The sequence below is a fragment of the Armigeres subalbatus genome, chromosome 2 (genome assembly GCF_024139115.2).
Source record: "Armigeres subalbatus isolate Guangzhou_Male chromosome 2, GZ_Asu_2, whole genome shotgun sequence".
NCBI classification, from domain to species: Eukaryota; Metazoa; Arthropoda; class Insecta; order Diptera; family Culicidae; genus Armigeres; species Armigeres subalbatus.
Window position 1 is genome coordinate 231,570,129 of NC_085140.1, and position 11,711 is coordinate 231,581,839.

An 11,711-nucleotide genomic window follows, 5' to 3' on the forward strand; every position below is an offset into this window, starting at 1 on the left:
CTGTAAGCCATTTTCCAAAAATGGTGTTAACGAATAGTACTCATAAAGCTCTCTAACAGAATAAAAATGGAAAACATGTAGGTTGTAATTTGCATACGTCACATTTTCAGAATACGGGAGTATAGTAGAATAAGTTAGTGTATCTAGATAGCCTACCTATGTCTAGTATAAATAGTATAATCTGCGATCATTTTCATCAAGTCGAGTCAAGTACGGACACTGGAGACGGCCTTACTATTGAGGTCAAGCTCGAACCAAAATCGATCTAGAGTGCGACGCTGCAATCAACTAAGCAAGATCGTGGTATACAAAAATGAATTTGCATTTCGCGAACGGGCTGCACATTTAAAATATTTTACAATATCTATCGGACCTCATTTTCAACAGCTGAATGTTCGTTAATCAATCTGGTAAACGACTAATAGATCGTTCGGTAATTTTATTTTGTTCCAGTTTTGGTATTTGCTATCAACGTAGGATCAATCATATGATGTAATTGTTCAATTACGTGCGTGGAAATCTATGAATTTCCGATCCACAAATGGTTGGGGTTCAGCCAAATCACACCAAGCGCCAATGAAAAAAAAACATTTTTTTTGCCAAAGTTTTCGTGTAACAGATTCACTTAATCACAAATCGCATCAGACATCGTTCAACGCAATAACTGAGGATCTCCTACAACAAATGTATGCATGAATTGATCTGAAATACTTCCTATTTCCTTTTGCGAACAAAATATCATAGGTCAGTCAAAAAGCCGCTTGGTGCGGTTTGGCTGAACCCCGATCAAATATAAACCACATTCAAAATCGAATGCCAACTATTCAAATTAAACAGACTACAATGGGATTTGATTATGTTTTCGTGTTTCAGTATCTACTTTAAGATAAAAGTCAATAAGTACAAGAGTTGTTAATTATTTCGAGTGTATCACCTAATCGTTGCCACTGTAGATAGTGGAATGTATAGATGAGCGAAGACAAACTCTCTGTCTCCAAACGAACTGCCAGACGTGTCTCCAAATGAGCAGGACGTCATGAATTTAATAAAAATATTAAGGGGTGTGATGTCATATGCGCCTGGTACATGGTCAAAAAAACGAACCCAACCATGCTTTCGCTCATCTATCGATTCTACTGTCTATAGTAGTTGCCACTCTGTAGAAAGAAGGGCTTATTACTTTTTTTTCTCTACAATAATCACCCTGGACATTGGAACCGATATATATTCAATAAAAAATACCATTGGAGATGCCGGGGATTGAACCCGGGACTTCTCACATGCGAAGCGAGCGCTCTACCACTGAGCTACATCCCCTCATGCGTTCAAACGGAAACCATCACCCATCGGTTTGTTCGTATGATTTATAGCTTCAGTTACCTCGCTACAACGGGGAAGGCTATAACGATAGAAGATAAAGCGGAGCGAAGATGGACTCACTAAAGAGTGTTCTTTCGGTGGCAATGCGGTATCAAAATAGCCGTCCGTTGGTTGGCTGACAGCACACATGCTTCCAAACTGCTGTTTGCGGTACGAAAGGTTACTCGACCCCACACTTTGATTGATTGCGACACAATAATTTTCCGCTGCTGCGGTTTATTAAAACCAACGACACAGCATAGCACAAAAAGGGTCAGTCAATCACGAAACGCCACTTTTTCGCCACCATAATGAACAATAACGGGGCACGAGTTAATAAATTAAAACCCATTGTAGCGCCTAACGAGCTGCGTGACTAAAAAATTCAAAATCTCATTCGCTGCCTGACCTCAATAATTACGGTTCTCACACCATGCCAACACCCAGACGCGGCTTTCGGCGTAAAAAGAGGGTTGTTTGACGAAAGCCAAAACAGCGCAGCGGCGACGACTGCGACTGTGTCTCCTCTATCAACCGCTCGTGAAAACCTGTTAAAATTCAAGTTTCGTTTCACGCGCTATGGCCACTGTCCAAAAAATCAAAATGCTTATATGGATTTAATTATAACGATCGCTGATAGCCATTAGCGGGGTCCCCGATTGCCTCAAATATATAAATTATTAATTAGCCATCATCGGTGCGGTTCGGCCAGGACAGAGCCACTATCCACCGTTTCGGAATACAACGATCACGGCGACGTCGTAGTTTGAACACAATGCCGTGCCATTCCATTGCCATGTGTTTTATCGACAAGTGCGCTCGGTTCGAAATTCGGACATTCCGCACTGTACAGCTGCCGGTGATGGTGCTGGCAAAGCCATCAACATATTTGAAATGCATGTCTACACCCGACACGCCGTCAGCGCTGTTGTTGAATCATAATTAACTCGTTTTCGGTTGAATCGTTTTGATTGAAAGAGTTTACGGCTACCGTTCGCATTAGCGTCTGGTCCGGTGGTGATTCCGATTCGTGCGCGGTTCTGTCAACAAACACAGAGGAGGTGTACTGTGCAACAATGTAGCTCTGAAACGAGAGGAAACTTCTTACAAAGTTTTTATACATTTTTTACTACCTGAATTTACATGAGACCCCCCACTGTGTATCAGCAAGGAAATAGGAATATAGAGAATCAATATGATCAACATTCCCGTGAGAATGAAGAAGCATCATTCCAAAACTAGATTGTGGAATATAAGTATAGAAAATAAAACCAGAATAATTTAGCTAGCGGTGATGGTGCCTTGCTCGTATATTATAAAATGTAACAAGAAAAGCACATAAGAGAGGTCAAAATTGCACTTTATCGTTCATATGAATGCATTGCAGCAGTTTTGAAAAACATTTTTTTTTGTTTTTGAACATTGGGAAAAATAGGGAAAAACAATGTTTATTTAAGTACTCCGGAACGCAATGGCTGATTGAGCCAATTTTTAATAGCGAAAAATTAGGAAGGACTACGCGGCGAATGCAACCAGTTGCAAGCAAATCGGATAACGCTAAGTACAAATAAGTGTGTCTCACAGTTTTTTTGTACACACACATACATGCATACATACACATATACAGACATCAACTCAATTCATCGAGCTGAGTCGATTGGTATATAACACTATGGGTCTCCGACCCATGGTTCGCTTTTGGAGTGATCTTATAGCCTTTACGTATACTTAGTATACGCAAAAGGCAAAAATATAGCTGTCATAGTGGAAAAATACATCCGTTTGCAAACAATGCCTGTTACGATTTCTAATAATGATCGTAGTGCTCGAAATAGGTTCTGGTGTAATCAATGTAATTCAATGAGCCTCTACCACCAAATGGTACATCACTGTTTCTTTATACCTAATTTTCATTTCGGGTGGTTGACCCAGCTGATGATACTGCAGCCAGTACTGCAAAAAGTCGTGATTTCGCATAAAAAGCAGTCATGAAAGGATGTTGTGCTTTGTTTTAAATATAAAATTAGTAAATTATTTAAATAGATATATACAAAGAACTAGTCGACCCGGCAGACGTTGTCCTGCATAGTAGGCGATAATGCGCGTTGTGAACTTCCTATGCGAAATTTTCATACGATTCTTAATTTTAGTTTTTCACGATTTACTCCATCTTACCCGTGATTTTCGCATAAGGAAATATCATATAAACCCGTCGGAAACGAAAACGCATGTGTCTGCTGAAGAAATGAAAAAAATCCATCCAGCCGTTTTCGAGTTATGCGGATATGAACACATACCATTTCATTTTTATATATAAGACTAGTCTAGTCGATATATACAAAGAACTAGTCTAGTCGATAAATTGATCATATTTTTTCAATTCAGTTGAAAACGGTTAAAAATGAGGTTAAAAGCGGTAATCAACCTGCACACACAATATTGCACACCTTCATGCCCTATCATGGAATAATAATTTACCATACCTTTCATCCTTCGCTTTTCTGGCAGATATATAAATATCGCGTGACCTCTCTTATTAAAATTAAGAAGTTGCAGTACTGTTTGCAGTAATTCAAATGTCATTCAAACGGCATAAGTGAATCTGATAGATAATTTCGTATCAAATAAAGTGTTTGATTTTGTAACAAAAAATAATGGCTCTTCCCTAACTTCCATAATTCGTTTGACATTTTTTTAAATAGTTTACATAGAACTACAAATGAAAATGAAAACATGTGTGTCCTATAATTTAGCGTGTGCTTTATTCCCCATTTGGTTACGCTTATGTATTATATTTCTGCTTAGGTAGATCGTAATGATTTTCAAGCAAACGTTAGTAATTATAGGAGCTTGACATTTAAAAAAAAATAAGGAAGCGGTTTTAGCAAGTTGTAATACGGAAAAACAGAAATGTGAAATTAAAAGCAAAATAATAATTTAATAACAACAAAAGTTTAATTTCGTCGAAATGTGCCATTAACTTAATAATTATGGAGGCGCATGGCTCATCAAGTACGCGAACGGATTATAGTTCCACACTGGTTTACGGTATGGGTGCAGTACACAATTGAGATTGGCAAAATGGTGAAAATTTCCTGTGTTCTGTGGCACGGCCAAGTACGGCTGTAGTGGCGACCACGATGATTACGGTCGATTGTGCACTTAACATATTGATTAGATGGCGTGATTGCGGAATACAGCTTCTCTGCGGTCGTTAAACACTGACGGACATCAATTTCCAATCGCTAATGTACGAGCATACACACAAAATTGAAGTGAATTAGGCATGACAATGCGTACGATTTTCGTCAGTGCCTGATGGATTGAATATAAATATTTTCTTAACAGTGATACCAGGATGGCTAGTCTAATTTGATGTTGATGTCGTCGTTTTTAATGTAATTGTTCTTTCAACAATTTCAATCATTTATTGAATGGTTATCATGATATCGTAAAAATCTTTTAAACTATGTATAAATAATCTTCTTCTAGTTGGCATTACATCCCCCATTGAAAAAGCCTCGCAATTCAAGACAACATTTTCAAAACGACTTATCTGCTTTTGTAAACAAAGATTCAAACGACGATTTGACGAATCTGACAGCTCTCCCACGCAAACCAACACTGTCATCAGGTAGCGGAAACCTTCACCTACCTATTGGCGGTGTTGGTTTGCGTGAGAGAGCTATCAGATTCGTCAAATCGTCGTTTGAATCTTTGTTCACAAAAGCAGATAAGTCGTTTTGAAAATTACCGCATGGCTAATGAAGGTCACATGTATAAATATTATCGACTGTCAAAATGCACATGAAAAACAGAAGCATGGTACAGAAACAGTTGTGGATTCACAGTGTTTGTATTTGTGGAGTCAGAAAAAACAATGTCAATTAGAATGTTTAATGATCTCATTCCAATTATTTGTTTATTTCTTTTTGATGTTAAGTGTTAAGTTGTATAAATTTGAATTTTTTAACTAATTTTTTTTTAAATTTAATAAGAATGGTACTGAAGTTTCCGTTTCGTACAAGGAATCTGGTTTCACTGGTGACGCACTAGGAACACTTGCGGAATGGTCGCATTTTTTGACGAACTATATTTAGAGACTGGCTACCTTCACGCGCGCGCAATATCAGTAAGCCGGACTATTAACGATTCCCATCATGACCCCCACAAACCCACCGGCGAATGCGTTGAGGTGAATATAAATCTTTAAAGACATAGACAAAGTGAAGCACCAAACAACACACCATATTCTGGCGGAATAAATTTACGTACCACTGTTAAGTTGACTTTGATGTTTTATTTCAATGACGCATGTTGGACATTTAAATTGATTGATTAGCATTTTATCTATCAATTACTGCATGATTTACGTGTCCGCAATCAATGGGAACGTTCAATTCACTACACGGTATGCATATTCATTACGAAGTGCCATCTTTGTGTGGTATTGGAACGAGAAAATGGGCTATTCAAATAGTTAACACGCCATGGATTCGAGTATTCCACTTACCTTCAAAGTAAAATGATCCATTGGAAATCACCAAAATGTTCATATAACAATTATGGCTTTAAAGTATATTCGATGGAATGATACGGCTACTGAATAGTTTATGTTCGAATAGAGAAAAAGCTTTTTGTTATGCATTTTAATTGTTTATGCTTTCAAGTTAAAACAATTATAAAGCAACCACTTTTATATGTGAAACCCCATATGGTGGGTCTTAGAAATTTCTTTCATCTGAAATGGGCATAATCAATCAACATGCATACAAATTACTTTTGTGAATTAGAAATTTTAGTAAATTTGAAATAAGACGTAAAATTTGAATTCCATCTGGATGTGAAATATCCATGGATGGGAGCTGTGTCTCGGCCCGCCGAAGGTCTTGCTGTTGGATATGTTTTTATTATTTATGCGTCAAAATTTTTAAATTTCATACTCAAATATACTGTTTGTTAAATGCTCTCATGATCAACTCGGCATTGGCGGTTGGTGCCAAACATACACTTTTTTTCTGAGAACCCCTCTTATGTATTTTTCATAACTTCGTACCATTCTCATTTATTAAACTTACATCTAAACAGATAACACTGAATCAACAATTTGACAATTTTAATACATGGTTCGAGACCACATACCCCCTTTCTCGGTTGCGCCCCATGCTCGCCAAATCAATTTGTACTTGGTCCGCAAACGCTGCACTCCACGCTTTTTTGCCGGGTCGAAAACGAACACCGTCGTTCTTGCAAACTGAACTGCCCATCGTACCCTTCCATCTTAAGCCGCTTTCTGGACATTGGGTTCGCCGTAGAGTTGGGCGAGCTCGTGGTTCGTCTTTCGCCACACATCGTTCTCTTGAACACCGCCAAAGATGGCCCTAAAAGCATGCCTCTCTCGAATACCTCGAGCGAGGGTGCCCTCTTCGAGATTGGTCTTTGTCTCATGTCTAAAGAGAATCAGCAGTCTTATGACCATTTTAGAGTGGTGCATCATGTAATGGTGTAAACTTTTAAATTAAATCACATAATTAAACGGTTTTTCGATACCAATTGGGGTCCCAAACAACTCTGCAGAATTTGGGCCTGATTGAATGCTTTCGTGCTTTCCGCATTGCGTTTGAAGTTTGTATGGAACAACGATTTTTTTTTCATTTTTACTTTTAGAGGTTTCAGTTCATCGTTAACCAAGTTGCACAATGTGTTTAAGTATAACCCGAAAATACGTACTAACTCTTCTTGAACTGGTGAACAAGGGTAGTGAGAGGAACACACGGAAGTTCTTCTACTGAACAAATTCTTTCGCTTGAAATGGTCTTGCAGACAGAGCTAAATCCCGGGTTTTAAGAGTTTTACTGGTGATATTCTAGAAGCAAGACAAGAATGTGGCTAGGGCTCCGATGCATGGCCAAAAACAGTATTACTGTTCTATTTTCTCAAGAAAGGATTGATTTCCTATTGATAAGGGGCGCGCCTTCAATGGGATTGCTCTCTATGAAGGGTCTAAATAGCGGGACCTTGTCATGGTGGTCTTGAGAAAGCAAAACAACAACTGTATCGGAACCGATACTGCATTGCTTCTCAAAAGCACTGGAGTAATTCGACATGCACTGAAACACTAAGGATACGGGTAACGCTACAATAGATCTAATAATTGGTCGCAGTGGCACACCCGAACAGGAAAAAAAATAAATCTGTATCAAAATTGTACAGTTTAATTTTTTCACATGATCCTACTTGGTTGGTTACAGCGTCGTTACACCTATGCCTGGCGTATTGTAGAGCTCCATAATCGTCGGTCTCCTCCAGTTTCCGTTCGTTCAGGGTCCCCAGGTCCGATTCCACCGCGTGCAGCCAGCGCGTTCGTGGCCTTCCACGAAATCGTCGGCCCATATCTGGTTCTCTGTTGAATATTGTTTTCGCTATTTTTTCTTCCGACATTCTCACTAAGTGACCAGCCCACTAAAGTCTGCCGTATTTTATACGATTCACAATATTTTCTTCTTTGAATACTTGATACAGCTCATGATTCATGCGTCAGCGCCTAAAACCATTTTTTAGTTTTCACATGATCATTCTTGTCAATAAACAATGTTGCTGCAGATAACAATCAGATTATATACTATCGTGCCACATTGAATAGCTCGACAAGCCTTGAAGCGATAGATGAATTTGCCTTCGGAAAATTTTGATGTTATGATAATGATGATAATGGTCCCGCCACATACCCCTACAAAGTTTTGAGCTAGACGATTTACCTTTAAGATAATTAATTGAATTTAATGTAATACCTAACAATTTCATCAGATTTGCAAAGAACAATATTAATCTGATTACCATCACAGATATGAATCACTTAACTTTCCATCATTATACAGCAAAAAATGTGAATTAAAAAAACAGTTGTTTTTATATTCAGATTCTCATATGCATCGGTAGTGATACTTCGAGTTGTGTGTGTGTGTGTGTGTACAAACTCTGGCAGTGATATTATGGAAGAAAGCTGTCTGTTAAAACAGTCAGATTTAATCCGGGAGTTAGAAAGTGCTAGCTCTACTGCAGCTCCAGTGACCCATTTCAAAGTGCCTGGTATTTCATGTCCACTCCGAGGTCACTATCACTAACAGTAAGCCCCGCATAAATACATTCAGATATCAAATGGATATATGCAATATATTTATACTTCCGGGATCAAGATTTATATCCATGATACATCATAAATATACATCGTTGAATTCAGACCGTATTTAGTGAAATCAGTTTTTAAATATATATTTTTAAGTATGGAACGGACTCTCCATATTTAAAACTTTTCAATCCGTCGTTTGTGCCTGACCTTTTTGATCCAACCATAATCATTCTCTATAATCTTGAAGACTAAATCGTCTCAAATATATACTAGGATAATTGTTGGGAAATTTTGAATCATTTTCTGTGGAAATATATAGAACAATATATAAGCATAAGATTGAAACCATATTTTGATTAACCAAAATTTCTATAAATTCACTATGTAAATTTATTGTATATTTACGTCCAAATATTTTAAAGACCACACTAGCTCTTCACGTGCTATATATGAATATAGCAATCTATTAGACGGAACTAAAGAAGAAACTGTGTCCTTTCTAAGAGTGAACATAATACTTAAGCTTTGTTTGAGATTACCCATTTTTTGTTCACATCGTGGATCACATGCTACAGAAGAAAATATTGAAAATTTCACTTCACTACTCATCTTTGATTACTGCTTAAATAATTAGAAGGCAATTATTGTATCCGAGATTTAATCACAGAAAAAAAATTAATGTAAATGAAATGAAAGACAAGTAAATTATTCGACGTTAAAGAATTAGGAAGGCAATTATCGTAGCCGAGATTTTATCACAGAAAAAAGTAATGAAAATCAAGGACAAGTAAATTATTTGACGTATTTTTCCATTTTTCGTGTAAATTTCATTCAAAATAAATTTAAATTTTTTCAAGATCAGCTTTATATATTTTTTTTTCATGCTCGTTATGAATTGTAATTAATTAAGCTATATTGAATTTTTGAGTTTTTTTTTCATGCTCCAAAATAAACATAATTTTGCAAAATATTTGTAGCCTTGATAATTAAGCATATCATTCTCTTAGGGCCAATTTCTTCACCTCCAATTAACTCTTAAGCGGTGCTTACTCATACGCTTAAACATGGTTTAAGGCCTAAGCGGAGGTGAAGACCCTTAAAGATGTATTTGACCTGAAATGGAAATCATCACCTTTACACCATTTACTTGACAAAAGATTTTGAATTTATTTTGGTTGTTGAGAATTGCTGAACCATATGAAGACCAATTATATATTTTATGTTTATGGTAACAAAACAATTATTTGTAGCGAGATATCTATCATTGGTGTTTGGACTTGCGTTTGTTCTTATATATTCATATTTATGACTTTTTTTTCTCTCAGCAGTGTTTACTTAGATAAGACTATTCAGGACTGTTAACAGTTACTAACAAAAAAATACAAATTATTTTGAGCAGCTACAATTTTGTTGAGTTAGAGAAAACATCGATTTCCAATAAAAAGAGTAAAAGAGAGCTCACGTTGTTTCATAGTAATTTGATAATTCATTTATCATAAATGCAAACAACATTTACTATACCATATAAACAAACTTTCAGGCTTAGTTAAGTTCATTAATAAGAAAATAAGCCGCTACACGTAAGGAAGAAAGGTAGATGTATTCCCATGGAAAACTTGTCCCGAGAACCAACGAAATCTCTCCGGCATTTTTTTTTTCAATTGATCATCCAGATATCGGATCGCTGGATTGTCAACTGCACTGATGTTTAAGGGTAATTTGTATGTTTTGATGCATTTGAAGATCTTTTAAGTTGTCATGTCAGATTTGGACAAATCAAATCTATCTACAGAGCTATGAATATGAATAATAATCTTTACTTATAGACCAACGAAAATGTGTCTGTTCTGAGCTAAGATCTTAATTAATCGCTAAGCATACCAATTATACCAATTTTCCAGGTGATATAGATCCCCATATATATGATTATTGCCTTCGCTCACCAGGTCAGCATTTCATTTCATTTCATTTCATTTATTTAGTTAACATCTAAACAGATAACACTGAATCAACAAATTGACGCCACAATGCACGGTTCGAGGCCGCATTTCTCCATCCTCGGATACGCCCACGCTCGCCAAGTCGTTCTGCACCTGGTCTGCCCATCTCGCTCGCTGCGCTCCACGCCGTCTCGTACCTGCCGGATCGGAAGCGAACACCATCTTTGCAGGGTTGCTGTCCGGCATTCTTGCAACATGTCCTGCCCATCGTACCCTTCCGGCCTTAGCTACCTTCTGGATACTGGGTTCGCCGTAGAGTTGGGCGAGCTCATGGTTCATTCTTCGCCGCCACACACCGTCTTCTTGCACACCGCCAAAGATGGTCCTAAGCACCCGTCTCTCGAATACTCCGAGTGCTTGCAAGTCCTCCTCGAGCATTGTCCATGTTTCATGTCCGTAGAGGACAACCGGTCTTATAAGCGTCTTGTACATGACACATTTGGTGCGGTGGCGAATCTTTTTCGACCGCAGTTTCTTCTGGAGCCCGTAGTAGGCCCGACTTCCACAGATGATGCGCCTTCGTATTTCACGACTAACGTTGTTGTTAGCCGTTAGCAAGGATCCGAGGTAGACGAATTCCTCGACCACCTCGAAGGTATCCCCGTCTATCGTAACACTGCTTCCCAGGCGGGCCCTGTCGCGATCGGTTCCGCCCACAAGCATGTACTTTGTCTTTGACGCATTCACCACCAGTCCAACTTTTGTTGCTTCACGTTTCAGGCGGGTGTACAGTTCTGCCACCTTTGCAAATGTTCGGCCGACAAAGTCCATGTCATCCGCGAAGCAAATAAATTGACTGGATCTATTGAAAATCGTACCCCGGCTGTTACACCCGGCTCTCCGCACCTTCTAGCGCAATGTTGAACAACAGGCACGAAAGTCCATCACCTTGTCTTCGTCCCCGGCGCGATTCGAACGAACTGGAGTGTTCGCCCGAAATCTTCACACAGTTTTGCACACCATCCACCGTTGCTTTGATCAGTCTGGTAAGCTTCCTAGGGAAGCTGTTCTCGTCCATAATTTTCCATAGCTCTACGCGGTCTATACTGTCGTATGCCGCCTTGAAATCAACGAACAGATGGTGCGTTGGGACCTGGTATTCACGGCATTTTTGAAGGATTTGCCGTACAGTAAAGATCTGGCCCGTTGTCGAGCGGCCGTCAACCAAGCCGGCTTGATAACTTCCCACGAACTCGTTCACTAATGGTGACAGACGACGGAAG

At 38.5% G+C, this 11,711-nt stretch overlaps 1 non-coding gene across 1 annotated transcript; it reads right to left on the reverse strand.

Moving 5' to 3' along the window:
- Positions 1–1,245: 1,245 nt before the first annotated feature.
- Trnaa-cgc (transfer RNA alanine (anticodon CGC)) lies at positions 1,246–1,317 on the reverse strand. Its single transcript has one exon. It is a non-coding gene; the product is annotated as a tRNA-Ala (tRNA).
- Between the last annotated feature and the right edge of the window lie 10,394 nt (positions 1,318–11,711).